Genomic DNA, 22,927 nt, shown 5'->3' with positions numbered 1-22,927 from the left:
TGAGCTAGGTACTGAACACTGTTAAAAATTGTGTGCATTACATTCCTAGCTGATTGTGATTCTTTTCTGTAACTGGCCTACATTAGTGCAGAAACATTTACCTGAGATTGCAGAGCAGCATACTTCATTACCGCTTCCTTGTGACAGGAGGATTTTTCGTGTGATGTAAAACCACGCAATGCATGTCTCCAATCTTGAAATCTGGACGAAATAAACGGTGGTTCTGCTTTTGTAGAAAATATTAAGATTTTCTTTTCAGAACAGTTTTTGCAGACTGAGCAAAAAGCTCTGTCTAATTCGCTATTGGACTCCAACCACATAAATCTTGATAGCCAAGATTGCTGAAAACTCCTTTTCTTATCTTGTAGATTTGCCGCATCTTTCTTTTGTATAACTTCAGTTTGAAAGCTGGGTGTTGAACTCAGGCCAACGCTTGATGAATTACCCTTTTCTTCTTTTTCTCTGGGTAACGTTATTAAGAATTTATCCATTGTTGATTATTACTGGTCCTACAAATCAAGAATTTGTTGCTGGGATAAAATGAAGCTACAACACACCGGCGCCACAAGATTACAAGGGCCAATTAAAAGTGGAAAGTCAGAAGCAGCACTCGCCTGCTTCAATACATTATATTTTATTGTACCTTATACAACCAATTATATACTTTAAAGGGTGTAAAATAATCAAGTATTGTGCTAAACACGATCATACCCCAAACTGAATTTTAAGTTGCGTGTTTTTTTTCCCTCAGGTGAGTGCTCAGGGCTGGGGGTGGGGATGAGGGGTTCACGGTGCAGGAGGGGGCTCAGGGCTGGGGCTGAGGGTTGGGGTGGGAGGTGAGGACTCTGGCTGGGGGTGCAGCCTCTGGGGCGGGGCTGGGGATGAGGAGCTTGGGGTGCAGACAGGCTGCCCTGGGGAGAGGGCCAGAGAGGAGGACTCCCCCCAACCCTTTCCCTGCTGCCAGCAGTGAGCTCCAGGGGAGGGGCCCTCTACTTTCCCCCCAGCAGCACACTCACCCTGCACCGTCACTGCACATATTCCTAGGGCCCCTCTCAGATTCAGGAAGCCCCCTCGCGTCCAATGGTGGGTTCCGGGGGGGTCTGACATCACATGTGACCTCCTCCCCTGCTGCAGCCTGCTGCCCCTCACCTAGGGTGACCAGATGTACCAATAAAATCGGGACTGTTCCGATATTTAACCCTTTGTCCCGTGTCCCGATCAATATACGATCGGGATGCCATTTGTCCTGATATTCAGGTAAGGAGGCGAGCAGGAGGGAGGCGCTGACTCCGTGGGTGCTCCAGGGTTGAAGCATCTATGGGGAAAAATTGCAGCAAAGCTCTCCCCTCCCCCCCGCCTCCTTCTTCTCCCTACCCCTAGTGCACCACGTCCCCGCTCCTCCCGCCCTCCCAGCGCTTCCGGCCACCTAACAGCTGTTTGGCAGTGCTTAGCGCTTTCCAGGAGGGAGGGGGAGGAGCAGGGACGCGGCATGCTCAGGGGAGGAGGTGGAGAAGAGGCAGGGCAGGAGCAAGGACTTGGGGGAAGGGGGTGGAATGGGGGTGGAGCAAGGGTGGATGCTTGGGCGGGAAGAGGTGGGGGGTGGGCAAGCACCCACCCACCAGAGGGGAAGTCGGTGCCGTAGGGTTGAGTGGCGGCGGGGGGGGGGGTTGAAGAGGTGAGCGGTGGGGAATTGAGGAGAGATGCAGCAAGCCAGCAGGGGGCCGGGGGGAATGAGGAAGTGGTTTGAGCATTGGCCTGCTAAACCCAGGGTTGTGAGTTCAATCCTTGAGGTGGCCGCTTAAGGGTCTGGGGCAAAAATCAGTACTTGGTCCTGCTAGTGAAGGGAGGGGGCTGGAGGGGCTGGACTTGATGACCTTTCGGGGTCCCTTCCAGTTCTATGAGATAGGTGTATATATATAGGAGTGGTGGCTGTGGGCATCGGGGGGGAGCATGGATCACAGGGTCGGACACTCACCCAAGCCCCAGTAGCTGCTCAGGTGAGTGAGGTCCAGACTCCGTCTCCTGGAAGCACCCCTGGTGTCGCCTCCTGGCGGGTGCCAGGAGAGGGGAGAGCTGCCAATCATGGGTGCACCTCCTCCCCTCTACAGGTGCAGCAGCAGCCAGCGGCCTCAGTCTGCCGCTGGCACCATTCTTGTGGCAGCAGTGGCTGGCACAGGCAAGGAAGCGCAGCGTAGAGCAGCAGGGCAGCTGCCTGCTTTCAGGCAGGGACACTCTGGGGCCCGGGGAGGCATGTGGGTGGCGGCAGGCAGGGGCCAAGGGGGTGGCAGGCAGAGCTGGGAGAGAGATCCAGCTCCAAACATTGGTGTCGCCGGGCCCTGAATATTCCTGGAGCCCAGGCACCACGGGCCCATACAACTCGCCGCCTCTGTCAGTTAATACAAGTATATTTGTTTTTCCTAATACTGTACCTCCAAATCCAAATAGTGTTGGACAGTTCAATGGTACAAATTCAATGTTCAGCAGAATTTACAATGAAATTTGCAAGCCCTCCCTGATTTCTCATTTTGCACAATAAAAGCACAGGACTAGATGACTGTGCTAGCTTGCCTGCTCAGCTGTGGCCAAGAATATCAGTTTCATTAATTTAGAAGGGGGATGCATTAGCACACCCACTCTCATAAGATGGCTAACCATTCTTTCAGTACTTTAACTTGGTCACTCAGAATGGCAGGTAGAGTTAATAAACAGACTGCTGTGTTTAATTGAAGCAAGCCCAGAGCACTGAGCAGTGGCAGACAGAAGCCTTTCAAGTAGATGTATTAGTGCTCTGTGCTGAGTGACCTAAAGAACATGAGATGCATTCCACTCACACCAATAAGGACTAATGGCTCTGAACCTGCAAAGTGTGTGCTATATCCCTAAAGAAGGTCTTTGTGGCAGAAATGCTGGAATTTTTCTATCTAAAACCTGGAAAAAAAGTGTCTTGAATAAGTGTTTAAAAGGAAAAAAAAGATACAATCAGGAGTATAGCTCTGCCTGCGTAAATTTGCTTAGGAGACAGGCTTTGCAAAGGGTCTTTCGCTCACTCTTTGTGCCAGTAGTCCTCCTACAGTGTGACATTTTGGAACATCAGAGGTTAAAAAAAAAAAAAGTTTATAAGCAGAGCTACAAATAATAGTGAGTATATGTTAAGTTATAGCCACTGTATTTGGGAAAGGAGGTCCATGTGTGTGATTTCAGGTGAAATTCATTCATGTGCAGAGAGCCCAGACAAGACCTGTGTACTACTTAAGCACTCAAAATGGGGCTTAATTGGGACTTCAGTGATGCATAGGCCTTGCTTAGTGAATGGGTCTTTTGCTGGCCCTCTGCACTGAGGCAACTTTCATCCATTCTCACTTAGAGGCATGAGTGGGTTTTTAAAATGAAATTCCATATCCACTTATTTCTCTGTCACTATTGTTTTAGTTGCATCTTTGAACTACAGGAAGCAATTGACTTAGAGGTATTGATTTCCAACACTGCTATATATGGAGAGGCTTGATTGCCAATTGAAGAAATGTAAATCCACTCAGCTGTGTGATTTGCAGTGCTAAGGGATAGCTCCTTAAAGGAAAAACCTATTTGATCAACAGCCTTACTGTATATTTAAAGTTTCTTTCCCTTCCTCCCCTCCTTAACCAGTGATTAAGACAAACTGTTGTGTGTGATGTAGAAATAGACCTAAAGCAGGAAAAAAGCAAAAGTATCCTAAAGCGGTTTTATTTGCAATGTTCAGACAAATCATTTAAGCTATTTATGTTAATTCTGTAGTTCCAACACTGAGCACACAGTCATACAAAGCACTGAAGGAAGTCAGGAAGAGTTGGGGTGATCCGCACCTAGTGGGATTGAACCCTAACTATGTTCATGTTGATTTTGAGTGAAGCTTGAATAGGTAGTGTTTTCATTTAGGGCTTGTACACACTACCATGTATGTTGGTATAACTTATGTCACTCAGGGGTGTAAATAAGCCACCCCCTTGAGCGATGTAAGTTACACCGACTTAAGTGTTGGTGTAGACAGTGCTATATCGGCAGGAGAGCTTCTCCCACCGACATAGCTACCATTGCTCCCGGAGATGTTTTTATTATGCCAATGGGAGAGCTCTCTCGCGTTGGCATAGAGCATCTTCATCGCTGTAGCGCTTCTAGTGTAGACTAGCCCTTATTCTGTTATAAACCATAAGCTAAATGCATGCCCAATATAACTTCACTGAAGCAAATGGTTTTACTCCAGGGATGAATTTGGCCCATTCTGTTAGCATGACAGACAAGCAAAGACGCTCATCTGGACAACAAGGGATGTAGTTAAGGTCAATGACTTGGTTATTTAACACGAGAGGTCAAATTCATCCCTGATGTAACTGCACTGGAGTGAACAGTTACACCAGGGATGGATTTGGCTCAAGGTGTCAAAACCTTCTATTCATTTTTTATTGTGCAACTTGTACACAGTGCTTATCACAATGTTTCTCCAAGCAGAAATGGGGACAGCACGTTTTGTAAAAAGCCTCTACAGCAGGGAGGAGTGTGGGGGAAGCTCCTGTGGTGCAGAATTCCACAATATGCAGGAGGCTGGGACCCTTTTGAATGGAGTCCCCAAATTCTGGCCATTCACTCTATACCAGAATTACCCCAGATCCCCTGGGTCCGGTCCTCCTGTAGCTGCTTAGGAAGGGCCAGGATTTGGCCCTCACTGCTGTCATACTTGTGCAAAGGAGAAAGTGTTGCCAAAAAGGGGTGTATAGATAAGTTTTAGTTCAAATAAGATGTTTGTTTCAAACATACCCATTGGGAAGTTAGGCACCTATGTACCTTTGTGAATGCACTCCAAGTATCTTACAATGTACTGGTTGTGTATTAGGGCATGCCATGCTGACATAATTTACAGCAGATGAGCCATCAGATCTAAGATGTTTCCAAACACGTGGCTGCATTGTCAAACCAGAAAAGGGTGAAACACCTCATCATGGCTTTGAGTCAGGATTGGAAAGTTCTCAGCAGCTAAAGTTGAACAGTGATTTCCTTTTTAAAAACGTAATCCTATCCTAAGGTCATTAAGTTAACCACATGTTTGGATAGCTGAATTTCCAGTGGGTGCCTTTGGATAATGGGCAATTTGTGGTCAAGATGAGAATAGAGTGTTCACTGTGATATGAAAAGATGACTAATTGTGTTATAATGTGAAAAAAGGTGTGCAGTAAATGGCAACGTAGAGACCAGTGCAACAGGCAAGAAAGCATAGTTCTCTGGAGTACAACAGCCCCCAGCAGTCTGGGGTTAAACAATTTTAATTCAGCTCAACATAGATGGACAGATGTTTGTCAAACTATTTAAGCAGAACTGACAAACATTACGCGAAATCAATATAAAGGGCTAAATTAATCCCTGATATAACTCCATTGATTTGAAGGTATTACATCTGGGATGAAGATGACCTATAAAATCTAATGTGAGATTATAAGAAAATATGGGCAGACATGATGGGATTATGGTTTCGTTTTTGCAGAAGTAGGAATGCTTCACATTTGAATCTTGTTTTATCTAATCCAAAATTTATAAATTATGCCCTTATGCCTCTTATTGAAGATTTTGGTTTTACAAAGTCTCATCAGACAGGTTTTAAATTTGCAAAGCCAAAACTTGGGATAATTCAGATCCAGGTTCCCTTTTACCCGAGTCACTGAAGATCAGGAGAAAGGGATTCAGATAAATGATTCCATTGGCTTATCTTTAATACAAAGTGAGTCTGACAGCCAAAAATTATCCAGAGCACTTGCTCAGCAATCACATGACCAACATCATCCATCTTTTAGTCATTTCCACATTGAGGGACTCAATTTTGGCACTATTCATTGTACTTAAAAGCTAGATGTCAGTTACATTACAAATTATATTATACTGTGACAAGGATTTCATCCAATCACACTCCAGAAAAGTCAAAACACTTCCTGCTTATGACTTATACTGAATTATTTGACACAGTGCAGTAGTTGTTCATTCATATTATTTCTTTCCTGCACAGACTGTTCACAGCAATTCCCAACCCCACTTTTCTAACAAAACATCTAGACAACTGCACTGGGTTATCAGGTAGTACATAAGAGGAAATTCCTTCCTAAATCCTTCAGGCAGCATACATGTTTTCTCTGTGTTTTAACACTTCATGTCAATTGAGTGTGTCAACAGCATGTTGTGATGCACTAAACTTGATATAGTTTTACATATTAATCCTCTGAATTTAAGGGCCAAATGTATCCCCAAAGTCACTAGAGTTATCCTTAGAATTAATTTATCCTAAAGTTGTAATATGGCTAACTTTATAGTGTATTTTACAGTAGGAACTCCTAACTTCAGACCTTTCTGTCTATATTAGTGATAAAGTTAGTTAGGTTGCTCAATCCTTTACATAACTTTCTGAACAAGTTTCCTTAAGCAGTGACCCGCTGAATACCATGGACTATAGGATTTAAACTATCTGCTAACATATCTTGTGGCAATAAAAAGAATAGGAAACATTGCTGTGTCAGGCAACATTGCTGTGCTGAGCCAACAACCCAAATGAGAACAAAAAAGGATCAATGAGTCGCTTATCAATGTTAACAGAAAACCGCTGCTATGTCAGATGGGATCTCCAGCTGTGTGTCTATCCCAAAATAAAGTCAAGCTACAGTGCAATACAAAATTTTGGATGAACAAAATACCCTCTTCCACAGTAGAAGCAGTTATATAAATCATCTCAGCTAGGGCTTTGAATCTGCAATACATTGCTTGCAGTTTTATGATGACTAAGAAATAGAGACCATGTTGGGTGTGTGTCTCCAGGTAAGGCACCTGTGCTTGATGGCCTTAAATGTGGCTGTACACAAAATTAGTTTGTTATGCTAAGTGGGACCCTGCCCCAAAGTGGGTAAGATTGGGGTTTATCCTCTTCTGCTGTCCCTCTTCCTCTGTCTTTCTGGTGCTGCCTTATGAATAGCTTGGTACTGACTGGTGATATAATATCCTTCTCTTTTTCTCCCCATCTCTTTCCTGCTCCCCTAAGAAATCCTTATTACTGGGTGGTAGGATTGTGACATTCTTCCAGTTGGATTATGACATGGGGGGGGGTGTTAAATCAGCCAATCAACACCTTTCCTGTTCTTCATACCCCATCTTCTCTCTTCATGCTCTGTTCTCCCTTTCTTCTGCCTGCTCCCTCCCTCTTCCCTTCCTTCCTTGGCTTTAGGACCTGACATCATAATGCAGAGAAGGGTAAATATATTCCATCTTCTTTGTTGAAATAGGAGACTAATGGACAGGTTCAAAAGATTCTGTGGTTCCTTTCAGTTAAACATCCAACGCACGCCTGCTTTTAGTGACCACTCCTGATTTTGACCACTCTCTTCCATGCTCAAGGAATCTCTTGATTATTTTTATTGATTTATTTTTTGTACACTGACTAACCTAAGTGACCACATGTTCTTACCACTGTTACCTTCATTCCAAAGCGTATGTCTATACTGGAGCTGGAAAGTGCAATTTCCAGCTCCAGTAGACATACTCGCATAAACTTTGATCAAGTGTAGCCATGGCAGCGTGAGCAGCAGGAGTGGCTAGCAGCCCCGAGGATATATTTAGGGTTTCAAACAGGGTCATACTTAGGGCAGTTAGTCCATCCTGCCACTTGTGCTGCCATGGCCACTTTTCTATTTTTAGCACACTAGCTCAATCAGAGCTTGTGCGGGTATGTCTACCTGAGCTGGAAATTATACCTTCCAGTTCCAGTGTAGATGTACCCTGTGTGTTAAATCTGCTTGCTGAGTCATGCTTAATAAATCCCTCTTCAAGTGCTGTCTCTTACCATGTGTTTGTACCGCACCTAGCAAAATGAGACCCTGATCCCACACTGGGACATGTAGGCACTGGTAGTGCTACTAAATAATAAAAAATAATTTGGAACGGAATTCAAACTCCCTTCTGGTTCAGGGAATTTGGATATGGAGCATTGGCTTCAGCCCAGACACCATAGCTTGGTAAGCCTTGTGAGGGTGAAAAAGCCAAGTATATGCAGAGTCATATTATTGATAGATGGCCTGAGTCCTTGCACCGTGCACTTTGCAAACATTTCACTTTTCAAGTGACTCACAAAAATATTCCAGCATCACATTGGCTGGGAGTCCCTTTCTTTCTATAGCCATTACATTTCAGAACCACACAATGCCTTGTGATGGAACCATTTGTTTTAGTTGCAAGGGAGTCTGTTTGATCTTGTTTAGTGCAAAAACGTTGGTTTTGGAGTGATGGTATCTTTTTTTAATGTTGCCTCTAATTATAGTTGTTTTATAACAATGCAACCCTCCCAGTTAGGGCAGAAGTGATATTTTCTCGCTAAGCTTCTTTAAAACAAATTTCCGCTTGAGTGCATCGCCTGCCTAGAGCTAACAAAAGAAAATCTTGGGGCAGAAATGGGGCGGGTAATTTGTAATTTGTTAAGCATTCCCAATGGAAGGTTTGTGAGCAACTATGTACTGCTTTTCTTTCTTACAGTGACTTTTACTTTTATGGCACAAGAGAGCACTATTAGAGAAAAATATATTCCTTGGAGAGGCTGTGAGGGGTGGGGTAGGGAATCTATTTAAAATGCTGGATTTTTAAGACACAAAATATCTCATTGTGTGGATGAGATTCTTGTGCTGTGCCTCCAGGAGCACAAATGGAGCAGCTCAGGAGAAGAGGAGCAAAGGAGGCTGAAACAAAGGTGGAGTGAATTACAGCAGTCCATCCCACACTACCTATGGGTTCCAATGCCACTGAGAATCCCCACAGCAGAAGCACTATGGACATGCCCTGCCTGCCCCCGGCTTAGGGTGGCCAGATGTCCCGATTTTATAGGGACAGTCCCGATATTTGCAGCTTTGTCTTTATATTGACACCTATTTCCCCACCCCCTCTCCCCAATCCCCTGTCCTGATTTTTCACACTTGCTATCTGGTTGCCTGGCTCCACCTCTAGCATGCCCCCTGTGCCGGGGCTTATGAGGGAGCAAGGATAGTGCAGTTTATGGGGGTCCTATGCTATGCCTGCACCAGCATTATCCTTGCCAGGCCATTATCAAGCTCTTTACATTCCCTGTATGCCACAGGTGCAGATTAGAGAGGCTAGCACAGGGGACAGAATCTGTCCCTCTTTTTGCATATCTGCCATAGGGAAGATGTTTCTGTGGCCTGATGGGGTACCACGTCCTACAGCCTGATTCCATCTTTCTTTGTAACCTCATCCAAAGCCTGCTGAAGCCAATGGGAGTCTCTCAACTGAGCTTCAGGTCAGGCCCTATAAGAGGGATACCTCTTCTTGGTAGGACACTGTAAGTTCTGCTCTGGATAGGGAGCCACTAGGAAAGCAGGAGGTCATCAGAGTGTTTACAGTGCAGTAATACATTCTTAAATGGAGGGAACTAACATGACCGTGTAGGGATTAGAGCTCTCCTCTAACATGCAGGAGATCTGGCTTTAAGGCCAAATCTTTTTCTTCACAGATCATAAATGCAGGAGAACCTAGCCTAGTGGCATACAGATTAGTTAGGAGGAGGAGGATTTATTTTTTTTATTTATATTACCATAGTGCCAGGAGCCCCAGTCATGGCCCAGGACCACATTGTGCTCGACACTGTTCAAACACAGAACAAAAAGATGGTCCCTGCCCCAAGCATCTTCTAATGTAAGTATTAGACAAGAGACAACAGATGGATACAGACAGGCGGGGGCGTACAGGGAGGCAATGTGACAATAATTGTCAGCATGATGGGCTGTGATCTCTGCACACCAACAGCCTAATCATTGTCAACTTTTTGTCACAGTGATGCTTTGCTGCCATGTAATTAAGGTAAAAGGTCTGCATGAGAAAGCTGATTAAAATGTAGGTGGTAGGGACTCAGGTAGGAGAATAATATCTTTTTCACAAAAGAGCTAACATTTTATGAACATATACATAATAAATGATCACAACAAGCTCAAATTTTGGGTAGTCACATTGACATCCTGGGTTCCAGTACTAGAGACCTAAAAGTCTTGATCCAAGGACTAAAAAAATCTACTGTAAGGACCAGCACTGGCAAATGTACGATTAGGAAAATGAATTTGACAACCTACTAGGTCTTTATTACCTGATTTCTGTGATCCATAGCGAAAGCCACTGGATAGCCACAAACATCAGGTATTTCACAATAGATGAGGATGTTATTTAAATCATCATGTTTCATAACCTCCACATTTTTAATTCTATCTCAGAGGAGCCTCCAGCACATTTTTAATCCCTAGCACAATGTATCCAGAATTTACTTTATGGCTCTCAAATCAAGGATCTGCTGTGGTTATAAAACTGTGCCTTGGAAACTCCCCAAGCTGCATTATTACGGTGCCATTATACAATATAACAAAATAGTAGACATGTGGGGTGAAATTTACAGTCTGAAATATCTGAATCTTTCCATTAGCCTGTTTCTTGTGCACTTCTAAATAGTGCAGATCCCCAGGGAAATTTTCTCTTTTAAAAAAGAATAGATGGTCACAGGGCGTTCAGGTACATGTATTTTATAATCCGTTATAAAAAGCCCTCTAACTCAAACCCTCTTCCCACTATCCAGTAACCATGGCATAACCTTGCTATACAAAGCACCCCAATACCTCAGTAACATTGAAAATACCTTTAAAACCACAGTACAGGCACCTCACCTCTCTGTGCAATCAGCTCTAGTTTCTGAAACTGCACATTTCTGTGGGAGGTTGGCAGGGTGTTCAGTTTAACCTTTAACCTTCTGCAGCCCCAGAACTACATGCACATGTCTCTGAAGTTCTACTTCCCAGGAAGTAATTCTATTTCCATGGAAGTAATTTGTAGGAAAACTCAACAGAGTAGGATAAATTAACCCCTCATTACTATATTGCCCTGTCAGTTTGTATTGTTCCGGTGTTTACTCCTTTGCATAATAATAATAATAATTAATAATAATATTCTACACTTCTAAAGCACCTTCCACCTGGGGATCTCAAATGCAATTTTCTAACGTTAATTAATTAAACCTCTCAGTACTCCGTAGGGCAAGGAAATATTATCTCCATTTTGCAGATGAGAAAACTGAAGTATGGGGAAGTTAACTATTTCCCCAAGGTCACACAGAAAAGACCCAGGTTTTGGGAGTCCCAGTCTGGTGCTTCAGCTACATAACATCTTTCCTCACTTATTTGACGGGTACCTACTGAGCCAGTGGTCGTTAGAAGAGACTCTTTCCACTGATTTCAATTGAAAAAAGGCCCCTGTATTTACAACATGACACCTGCAAAAATTCATGAAGGAGGAATCTCAGCGATCATTTCCTTTGTGGCCGTGTACATATTTCTCAATGAAAGGCAGGGAGATTTGCTGAAGAAGCCTAAAATGAGGCACTTTTCCCCACCCCCCTACTGTGCCATCCTAACAGCTACTGCTGCACTCCCTAGCTTCATTCCTTTGCCACTTGGCTCACCTGTCCCATGTCCCCTCATGTGGAGCCAACTTCCCTCCACACCAAACTCACCATGAGAATGAAAGTGTGGGAATTCTCATTCCCTTACCCTCAAATAAGATAACACATGTAAGTGAGAGAAAAGAAAGCTCATTCCCTCAACCCACACCTGGCACTGTCTTCTCACTGTCTTCTCCAGGACTTGTGAGATGAGCCTCAGAGCTCATTCGGCAGAGGTGCAAACCCCACACTCCCTCAGTGAACCACTGAGAAGGAATTGCACAAGAATCCTTGCAGAGATTTCTTTCCCCTGACCCCTCTGTCCCAGGGGTTTTACTTCGGAAGGGGGTTATCTGGTTCCATGAATATGCTAGCTATGCAATGAATGGAATGATTGCTCCTAAATTTCAAGTCACCAAGAGCTAGGATGACCAGACAGCAAGTGTGAAAAATCGGGACAGGGGGTGGGGGATAATAGGAGCCTATATAAGAAAAAGACCCAAAAATCGGGACTGTCCCTATAAAATCAGGACATCTGGTTACCCTACCAAGAGCTGTTGTATATGCAGATGGGTGTGTTTTGCTTCAAAACTGATGGCACCATATGACCTAATGTTGTTTTCTAGTCTAAATTAATTTGGCAGCATAAATGCATGACCTAACCTTTTGCTGAAAATAATAAGTTAGGGTGGGATTTCAAAAGCAATAAGGGTTGAACTAACTCTGCTCCAGCTTAGAGACTAACCAATTTATTTGGGCATAAGCTTTCGTGGGCTAGAACCCACTTCATCGGATGCATGAAGTAAAAAATACAGGAGCAGGTATAAATACGTGAAAGGATGGGGGTGCTTTACCAAATGTTAGGTCAGTCTAACGAGATGGGTTCTAGCCCACGAAAGCTTATGCCCAAATAAATGTGTTAGTCTCTAAGGTGCCACAAAGACGCCTCGGTTTTTTTGCTGATACAGATTAACAGGGCTACCACTGAAACCTGCTCCAGCTGACATCCATGGCAAAACACCCATTGATTTCAGTGGGACCAGAGGTAGGCCAACATAAAGTGCTTTTGAAAAGCCTACCCTAAATGTTTAGGGAAACAAAAAATTACTTGGCAAAAATCAATGTCAATCCTTTACAAATGTGACCCCAAAAAACCCTCCAAGCAAACCACATCTGAGACCTCTTCTCCCTGACTTGTCTCCCTTTTCTGTCTCTTGACAACCATGATGAAATAATATATTAATTGGTTTTGCTTGGCTGAGACCACATTGAGGCAGATGTGTTGCAGCCATTTAATCTAATTAAAATAATTTTCAGTTCTGAGTGTGCATTTAAAAAAAAAAACGCTCTTGACAATTGATGCCTGCTGTGAAAATGACTGAATAATGATGAGTAATTTCATTCTTAGTTAAGTTTTTAGCTCTTTCCCTTTTCCATCTGTGTATCCTTTAAATCCAAATTATATGTAATCAACTGTATAGGCAACATGCTTCTTCTTGTAGTTGACAAATTCAGGGGTTCATCTTGCATACCTTTACACTTGCTTCCTGCTGGAGTGAGTCTTACATCTGGTAATTACAACTCAGCTCAGTTAAAGGTGCTTTTGAAACATGTACAGCATCTTTTGGTTCTATTAAGCTAATTTGAGCAGCCAGGGGGCACCAATCAGTGTATGTGGAGATTAGCTCAGCCTGACACACAGGGTGGTTGGGGTTTGGATGGAAGGCCACAGGTATTTCATCATATTTTTGACTGGACTGTCACACAAGATGCTCATGCATTACATCAACATTGGTTATCCTGCTGGGTGCAGAATTATGGAGCTCCACCTCTTTTCACAGTGGCCAAAAAGGCCATAGATGGGTGCCGGGTCACTAGTGGCACCTAAATAAGTGCTTGCTGTTTTGAGAGATGCTGAGTATCCATCACTCCTATCCACTATGTGGCTGTTGTGGGAGTTCAGCACCTCTGAAAAGCAGAACTCTGTCACTCAAGTGCTTAAGGCTTTGTCTACACTGGAAGGTTGCACCCTGTAGCACCCACGCTCACCACACCATAAATTACCCTTGTGTAAATCACTTTTTACACGAGTGCAACACAACTAGCGTTTGCACTGGTGCAGCCAATTTCGTAACCAACATTTAGGCATTTTGGCCACTGTGACCCTCACTACAACTGGTACTTCAGAGTCCTTCCTCCAGCATCCAAAAGGAGCTGGGTCCTATGGCATGTCAGTGGGAACTGGCTCACTGCCTAATGGCAGCTGAGGACTGGTTGCAATGGAAGACTGGAGCCAGGGAGTAGCATAAGTTTAGTGAGCCATTGTCTGAGGACAGCTGGAGGAAGAACATGGGAAGTATAGGTTTGCAATCTGACACAAACCCAACAGCACGTGATGGGTTTGACTCAGGTGGAGTATAACTTGTATAGCATGAGTTCAGGCTCGATTCAGTAAGTCTCATCACTGAGGGCACGTCTCCACAAACATTTAGGTTGCTGCAAGCTAGAGTATAAGTCTAACCCACACAACTTCCCCTGGACGAACTGGCCAAGTACATGTGCATCCTGCTGACATGCTCATTAACAGTTTGTTAATGTATTTTGATCTAGTCCTCCTAAGGAATATCTACATAGCAACTAGATGCTCATGCCAGCTGCCTTGCACTCGCAGGGCTCGGGCTCGGGCTGCTGGGCTGTTTCATTGCTGTATAGACCTCAGGGTTCAGGCTGGAGCCCAGGCTCTAGGATCCTATGAGGTGGGAAGGTCCTAGAGCTTGGGCTCCAGCCCAAATCCCGTGAGCCCGAGTTGACTGGCACGGGCCAGCCACGGGTGTCTAGTTGCTATGTAGACATACCCGTAGAAACTATTAATATACATGGCAGCAGGATGCATGTGGACCATCAGTCTGCAGCAGGCTAGTGCAAGTTAGATTCACACACACCAGTTTCTCATAAATTTAATTGTTCATGTAGACAAGCCCTGAAATGAAGTGCATATGTTTGGGATTATTATATTTGGTGAGGTTTTTGGATTTGGTTAGGTATGAATCAACACCACGCTCTCGGGCTCAGGTCACAGATGGGATTGGCTGTGGTCTAGTCGGGTTTGGATTGGACTTCAAACTTAGACCTGAGCTGACCTCTAATGGGAAGTGCCCAACTTGCTATTTTCTTTGAGGTCTTTCCAAATGCCCCAAAATCCTTTCCACCACTAAGTTTAGCAGCCCTTCCTCAAAGCGTGCACTGCCAGCTTCATCTGTTTAAATGGTATTTTCATATATCACTTACAGACCTTGTTCTTAGCCTCACAAACTGAGTCAGGTGATTCCTTGTAGGTTTTTTTTTTTTTCCCCCCTGTCTGAAGCCCATAACATTCACTTCTGGGGTCTAATCTTGTGTGTTTTGAATACCCAGAATTTCCATTGGTGTAAGTGAGTTACAGGTGTAAAGGAGTTTCAGGACCTCAAGATTAAGTCCTCTAATGATGTACTTGCTTACCCCAAGGGGAACAGACGGCATTAATGCTGCCGAAAAAAGGGTCCTCAGAGAGGAGTTCAAAGTGTTTTCACCAACTTTATGTCTACATGGAAATTGGTGGTGAGTGGAAAACCAACAAAAAGCTTTTGTCATTTAGTAACAAGTCACTGTATTATTGGATGTGATAAACAAAAACAGAAAATAATTCTTTTAAATGTCTAGTTCCACTTGTTAATCTTTTCTCCTTGATGTCCAGCACCAGAGAGTATATTTACTAGGAGCAATTACACATCATGAGTGCTTAATCCAGATCAGTTTAAAACACCATTTTTATTTTGATTCTAAAAAAAATCAGATTATCATTAATAAAGTAATGCTGCATATACATAAAATGAGGTTTAGTTTCTGATGTGACCTTTCAAATGCCCAGATTAAGAGAGAAATCAAGCAGTTTAACTAGCTCTCACAGCATTTTTCCTGCTGTTTCCAAGCAACTTTCACAGGCAGTGGTGAAGATGAACCAGGCACAAATGCTATTTCACTGCTCTTGGTAAAGCAAATTCAGTAAGAAGAATGACAATTAATACTTAGCATCTGTAGCATGTCCCATGTTCCAAGTGGCATTCAAACATTCACAAATCCTCAAAACTCCCATGTCAGACGCAGTATTGCTCTCCCAGTTTTGCAGATGGGGCATCTGACCAAGAGAAATGGAAGTGACTTAGGGTATGTCTACACTAGAAATGTAAGTCAACCTATATTAGTCGACTCACAGCCACTGTAGTAATTACTGTGGTGGTGTATGTCCACTCTGCCCTCCTTGGTTCGATGCTGCACATCCTCATCAGGAGCGCTTCCACCGCCCTAAGAAAGGCAGTGTGGGGAGCTGAGAGCCAGACTCTCAGCTTCGCTGGCAGCTCCCTGTGGGGAGCTCGGCTGCTCCACAGACTCCCAACGGGCTGCCTGCCCTCCACTCCCGGTTCCTCACCAGGAGCAAGGGAAACTGCCCGGGGCTTCTCCCCTCTTCATTCCCTGCCAGGAGAAGCTGAGGTAAGGGATGAAGTGTCTACACAGACACTGCGTCGCCCTAACTACACGAACATAAGCCTTACACCTCTCGTGGAGGTGGAGTTATTATGTCAATGTAGTAAAGCACTTACATCAGCGAGAGGAAGGCTTTAGTGTAGACATTGACATAATGAGGTTGGCATAAGGTACCTTATGTCAACCTAACTGTGTAGTGTAGACCAGCCCTTAGCCAAGTCAATTAGCAATGCACTTTGATAGGACTTAACACTGCTTTGCTAGCTACTCAAGATTCTGTTTACATTAGGCTCCTGGGACAGTGAGGAAATCTCATAAAGGTTATACTTAAGGATGTGATTTTTGTCCCAGCATGACCACTTCTCAAAAGAAAAGCACAGCATAATATAAAAGAGAATCCAATCACTATGTCTAACTGACCTGTGAATCTGGGCCATTATATAGAGAATAAAATATGCTGAGCTACATTTTATTCTCACACCCTGTGCAGTGCCGTTGATTTTGGCCCACTATGTTTTTTATAATTTTAATAGTTAAAACTGGGTGCAGTTGCAACTTGGCAAAATATGCAAAACATGTACATTGCACAGAGGAATAGCATAGCAGGAGACACCACGTATGTCAGAGTATATTACTACTTTGAAAAGAAATGTAATTAGTATTTAGGGCACATTGCAACTTACAGCGCTCTTCAAATGAAACCTCTGCCATTTACCAAGTTTGAAAAATAAAAGCCTTGAGCAGGTGGTGTTATGAAAGTCTGTTTGTTTTTCTTTTTCAGATGTCAGCTTTTCCACTTCAATCGGTTGTCCAGACTTGTTTCCACCATTTCTCCTGGAAGATTTTCCTGACTCTGGGCTTGTCTCGACCTTCTGATTAATGCATACATGATTGAAAGAGCTAATGTCTATTTAAGCGCCTAAATATGGAGTTAGGAGCGTAACTTTAAGCACCCAGGTTTGAAAAATATTGGCCTAAAGGCTAAAGCATTTATGTGAGGGTTGTTTTTTTTTTTTTTTTAAGAAATCAATGTATTCCATGTGCTGTGGCAATAGCTGCAGAAAACTTGTCCAATCACCTCCTAGAATCTAAACTCAAATTTCTTTCTGGTTGGGTAGGACCAAGCAATGTGCTTCAAAGGCACTTTTTGGCCACTCCTCTCACAGGAATTTTAATTTTGAGTTTAATAACTCTGTTAGGGATATTTTCCTATCTAAATAGAATCTAACACTAAATATTTATTAAATTTACTATTATGGCAGCATGCTCCACATAATCCTAAATATATAGCTTCACCTGATGTGACTCTTCTGTTTTTACTTCTTATTCCCATCTATTTTTATATTCTAATGATGAAATATGCAGTAATTTTGATCATGTAATATTCCTGTTTAACCTCTAGTTTGTAGACTTTTTATTTTATCTCTTCCTCCCACACTGCCACACTTCAGATCTATCTGGTCCTACCATCTTGTGATTCATTATCCATCATGACATGTACCTGATAAGAGAGAAATTTAATTAAGACAAAAGTCTTTGACACTAGATCATCTATGAAAGCATATTTCTGCTGTATGGCTGTCTGTAGGTTTGAATATGAAAGATCTGACACTTAAGAACTCAACCAAAAGCCTCTGACGTAGAAGATTGGGTCTGATGAATTAAGAAAAAAATAAATGGGGATAATGTGCTCAGCTGGCCAAAATATTCACCCCAGACAATTGTTGACAGTTATCTGTTGTAAAACTCACAAGCTGTCTGCCAAATGTGGTGTTTGCCAGAAGCTGGGAGTGGGTGACGGGATGGATCACTTGATGATTATCCATTCTGTTCATTCCCTCTGGAGCACATGGCATTGGCCGCTGTCAGAAGACAGGATACTGAGCTAGATGGACCCTTGGTCTGACCCAGTATGGCCATTCTTATGTTGATCCTCATGATAATTTCAGGGAAACAGCATCTGTTTCCCTGCTCCATGGTCCACTATGGGCACCCACTTATAGCCTTCTGGCTCCCAGATATTGCCTGGCTTGGGCAGAGGCCCACATCTCATTCCCTGCTAACGGAGTTATTTTCAGGCTGCATAGCTCCCTGCCTACTGTGGTATCCCCTGCAAGCCAGACTGCCTAAAAGCCCAGAATATGCACTTTGCTTTCTCTCTGGAGGCTATGACCAACGTATTGCCAGCAGTCACAGGTTATCAGACAGCTCTTTCTAAGCAAGTACATTTATTCTGCAGGTGAAAGCATTACAGAGAGAACATATTTTAAAACAATAAAAGAATCTACACAAGACATCACCCACAAATCCAACTTGGGGCTTTGGTAGGTGTCAGTCCTTCAACGCCCACAAATGTGTTTTTTCGTGCAGTTAATGCAAAACTATCTCACATTCAGAAGCAGAACGTCAAGCTGGGTACTCCAACCATTTCTTTATACATCTTAGGCCTTTCATCTCCAGTCTCCAGGAACAGGTAATCAGCAGACAAAGGCCCTCTTCTCAGGGTGTTGCTTCAGAAGGCTGGGATTTTGCATGACTGGAGTTGGGGTATTTGCATTAACCTCTCCCTAGAGATTCCCCAGGAAATCCACTTAATGTGTATTGTCCCAAAAGTTCATACTTGTCTGGCATATTTTCAATGTAGCCTTTTGAACTCCCAGGTCTCACATCTGTCATATTTCCCTCCCTACAGAGCTTATGTACAATCCCAGCCCACAGTAATACATAAATCATTTATTTAATAAAATGGAGCCCAAACATATTTTAAACTTAATTCAATAAGGTCTCCCAAAGATATGCAGGAAATTGCCATGTCTGTTAAAATCCTCATGACCTCCAGGCTTCATTATTGTTATTTTCTCTATCTAGAAATGAAACTGCCATTTCTACAACTATTCCAGAACACAGGACCCTATCTGCTTATCCAAGTGGGCCATCAAATCAAGGTTTTAAAGACTGATCCAAGCTACCAGCAGAATTTCCTTACTGCATGATCATGACCTCATTCAACAGCTATGTTACACTGGAACAATGAGCTGTCTGCCTCAAGAGTGGAACTCATGTGCAGGAGACATTTGGAGGAGAGAATAATTCATCCACCAAAAATACCTGAGATGGGGTAGCAGAACACTAGAGCTTCCTCCCTCAAGAAGACAATAGCCGGTAGGGTAGCCAGGGAACTATATGTGGGAGAATATTGCATGCCTTGGTGAGTTCTTCCATAAGTTCAGCCAAATATCCAGGCTTTGAAACATTTGAAGTTCCTTACATCACTAGATGTGTATGTAGTGTATATATGTGGTGAGTCTTTTGTTTGTGAGTGAAATTTGGCAATGTTAATGCTGGGGTACTGCTCCCCTTGAAAGTTAATTAAAGAGAAGACACTAGTGGTCCATGAAGCACTTATTACTGATGGTTTCAGAAGACCTGGCTGGTCACATGGTGTTGATTCTCCTCCTTATTTCCAAGTGCTAACTTATTTTAAAAGAGCTCAAAATATATTTAATGTTTTTCTAATATTACTTGTCTATGGAAGCCATTGCTGAGGTTGTCCCAGGGATGTTATGTGTTCATGATTGGAAAAGAGGCATCATGGTACAGAAGGTCATTTCTCTATGATAAAGCTTGAGAATCATTGGTGTCGGGCTCTTAAGAATCAGTCCTTTCTTCAAAGAGCTTACATTCTGAATGTCTATGGTGCCCTGTTCCTTCTCTCAAAGGAATTTGCCAAAGATGGCTGCAAGAAATTTAAAATGGATGAAATTGTGAAATCTGAAGCTATACATGAATATTTCAAATAATTTTTGCCAACTCAAAAGTGTGTGTGCGCACACACCTGTGTTCATACAACTACAAATCCATTAAGTTTATTCCAATAATAAAAGTTGAAACAATACCAGATAATACTCTAAGGGTAAAGTTCAGGCCTACAAACCACTTAAGTCTGACTTCAACCCTATTTTTAGGAATTAGATGGGATTTAAATGAAGCATAAGATTTGTGCTGGCCCTTTGCATAGGAGTAAATTTTCAACCTTGAGGAATTGCCTGGTATAAACTGATTAAAATTGAATAAACTGAAGTGATTTTTCACAATACACACATGTGTGCACCCAGACTCTAACACAGTTGAGGTTGACATGGAGGATGCTAAAGAAAAGGTTTTCTGTGCATCTAATTTTGCTCATTGGCAACCTTTACTCACCATGCTGACTCAGGCATGCAGGAGCCAAGCTACCTCATTATTTGGACTTTATTGACCCATTTTGTTATACTGAAATGTATTCTGTCTGTTGTGACTTTGCAGTATACTTGCAGTAGTCTGTCCATTGTTGTGTGATTGCCTATTTTCAATTATTATATTCTTAACATTTTACATCCTTTTATTTTTTCTTCCCTAACTGTGATTCTCTAAAACAATTTTTCAAAAAAATATATACTAGTATGATGTCAGCCTGAGCCACAATTTTCCTTCCTTAGTAATGTGTTAATTGCATTTGTGAGCTTGTAGTTACAACTTCAATGCAAAGCCAGTCTAGACTCTCTGGAGTTATCCTTGTTAGTCTGTGTTCCTTTCACAACCACCCCCAATGTTGTGAAAGAAACAAATTAAATTGGGCAACATCTGGCTTTTTCAGCAAAATAATTTATTCTGATTATTAAAATCAGAGCTGTGAGCAAGAGCTCCCCACAGTTCCTAGCAACTACCTTTTCCAAGTTGGGGTTAGCTCACTTTATATGTGATCTTCATTTTAAAAAATGTGTTATTCACTCCCATCCTGGCCTAGATCCCTGCAGTTAAATTCAAGAATACGTAAATCTCTATTACCCCAAGGTGCTCCTCACTCTGCTTTCATGTTGAGCATTAAATCACTTTGCCAAGTAATAAATAATAATAAATGACAGTTCTTTACTGTTACATCCCTGTTCTCTCATCTTGTCTGTAGTTTGTATAGGCCAGATTGTAAAATCTTAGGGACAGGAAATTGGCCAAGATTTTGAAGAATGGCTAGTGATTTTGGGTGCCTTAATTTTTGGATGGTCAACTTAAGACATCTTAAAAGGTCTTGATTTTCAGTGTGTGGATCCTTAGCACATTCTGAAAATCAGGCCCCTTCAAGGTGTCTCTAGTTGAGGCACCCAAAATCACTAGTCACTTTTGAAAATCTTCACCTTTGCCTTTGGAAACATGTGTGGAATACCATGTGCACCAGTGGTATTGGAGCTTACCAGATTTTGCAGTTCAGTGGGTATACATAAAAATTCCCTTCATAAACAGTAATACTGCATCAAACAAATATACAGTAGTACCTTGTTAATCTGAACTGCACTGAAGAGGATAGGGGAGGCCCAGTACACACTGTTGAGGTTTCTGACCTATGAGTGCCAAGATTGGGGAAGAATATTCTTAACACCAGGTAATTTTAAATGCCCTAGTCCTGTTTCAGGGTATTACTAGGGAAGAGATTGGGAAGTGAAATTTTGCTCCCCTAATGCCCGGTGGTGAGCATGATGTCAAGCACGTTAGTCTGCCCTCAACACAGCAGCAGAATCTGTGCTTCAGTGACCTGCAAACCCAATTGTCAATGCAGATTTTTGGTTTACCTAAGTGGAGGTTAGTGAGGTCTAAACTGTATTTTAAAATAGTAAACATTCTGAGCATCAGAGTCCTCTTCTTATGGACTGAAAAGCCAACCCTTCTGAGGAAACGTTAATGGCATGGTTCTCATTTCTTACAGGGCCCCTATTTGTAGGCAGGCAGCAATGCAAGTTTAGCAGAGTTAGCCTACCAGAGAGCACCAGTAACATGTTGCCAGTCTATGTGAGAACTAATCTCAAATATTAGCAGTGCTATAGTGGTACTAAGCCAATAGATCCCTACCCCTCTGCTCCGACTGAAATAAGTAGATTGACCTAGAGTGTCATATGGGTAAAGCATTTGAGACTTTACTGTCACAAACCACCATTCATAAGAGCTTGTAACCCTTTGTTGTCAGCCTCAGCAAGGGCCAGATTCAAATAGCCAGGGGTCCCTCTTAAAACTGACAAACACCACTGGTTCAAGCTCCCACCTAGAATTTCTGGTATCCCTAAATACCTTCCCTAGATGCCCTTAATTGGCAAAATTTCACCACTCACAAGTACTGAGTCTGTGTATGAAACAAGGAAAACTTTATTAGGAAAAAAGGGAATGCAGCATCAACTTGGGAAAACACAGTACCAATATACCTATGCAAATGATCAATAAAACACTCCCACAGGGTAACTTTGGCAGTAGTCCTCTAACTGTTCCCCACCTGCCGGAGTGAACATCCAACAGGCACATGTCTTTTTACCACATCACTTCCCTCTGCCCCATCAGCTAAACCCCACTCATGGTTTGGAGTCAGTGGTTAAGGTAGGCCTGTCTCCAGTCCCCGATGGAAGTACTGCCAGATTCTGTCCTGAGGCTCCATCACCTAACCCAGCTATAGCAATTTCAGCTTTATTTAGTGGCTGGGTGTGGGGGGGCCTCACTGGAGTTCACTCAGCCCTGCTACTGTCCTCTGCATCTTCAGCAAAGAGCCCTCTCTGCATTGCACCCTGCCAAGGAGCCACGTCTCATTGTTGAGTCCTCCCAACAGTGCACAATCCTCAGTGGAAGAGAACCAGTAGCATATACAGCCCTTGAGCAGAGTTCTTGCCATAAAGTAAGGACCCTTCCTCAGTACTCCCAGTTCTGTTCCACTAAACAACCAATTCTGACTCCCAGGGTGTCACTGGAGGAATTCTGGGTAGAAGGTTTATGCAAATGAAGCTCTCTCTTTAGCCATACCTCTCACTTTTCATTAATCAATGGGGGCAGAGAGCTCCTTTCAGTCTGGAGCTTCTATCTATCTGGAGTTCTGGGTAAATCACTTATGCAGAAGAATGAGCTCTGTGG

General features: G+C 42.9%; 1 long non-coding RNA gene across 2 annotated transcripts in view; it reads left to right on the top strand.

The window, feature by feature from the left end:
* LOC135982404 (uncharacterized) overlaps nt 1-20,807 on the top strand; it is a 112,570-nt gene extending 91,763 nt beyond the window's left edge. Inside the window, exons 5-7 of one of the 2 annotated variants that reach the window (XR_010599751.1) lie at nt 16,788-16,963; nt 18,246-18,479; nt 18,875-20,807. This is a non-coding gene — a long non-coding RNA (uncharacterized LOC135982404). The remainder of the gene's footprint in view (nt 1-16,787; nt 16,964-18,245; nt 18,480-18,874) is intronic. The other variant, XR_010599752.1, reaches the window with a different exon arrangement.
* The last annotated feature ends 2,120 nt before the right edge of the window (nt 20,808-22,927 follow it).

This window comes from Chrysemys picta, chromosome 3 (genome assembly GCF_011386835.1).
Source record: "Chrysemys picta bellii isolate R12L10 chromosome 3, ASM1138683v2, whole genome shotgun sequence".
Lineage (NCBI taxonomy): Eukaryota > Metazoa > Chordata > Testudines > Emydidae > Chrysemys > Chrysemys picta.
The sequence above is the reverse complement of the archived record's forward strand: the minus strand, read 5'-3'. Positions and strand labels throughout refer to the sequence as shown.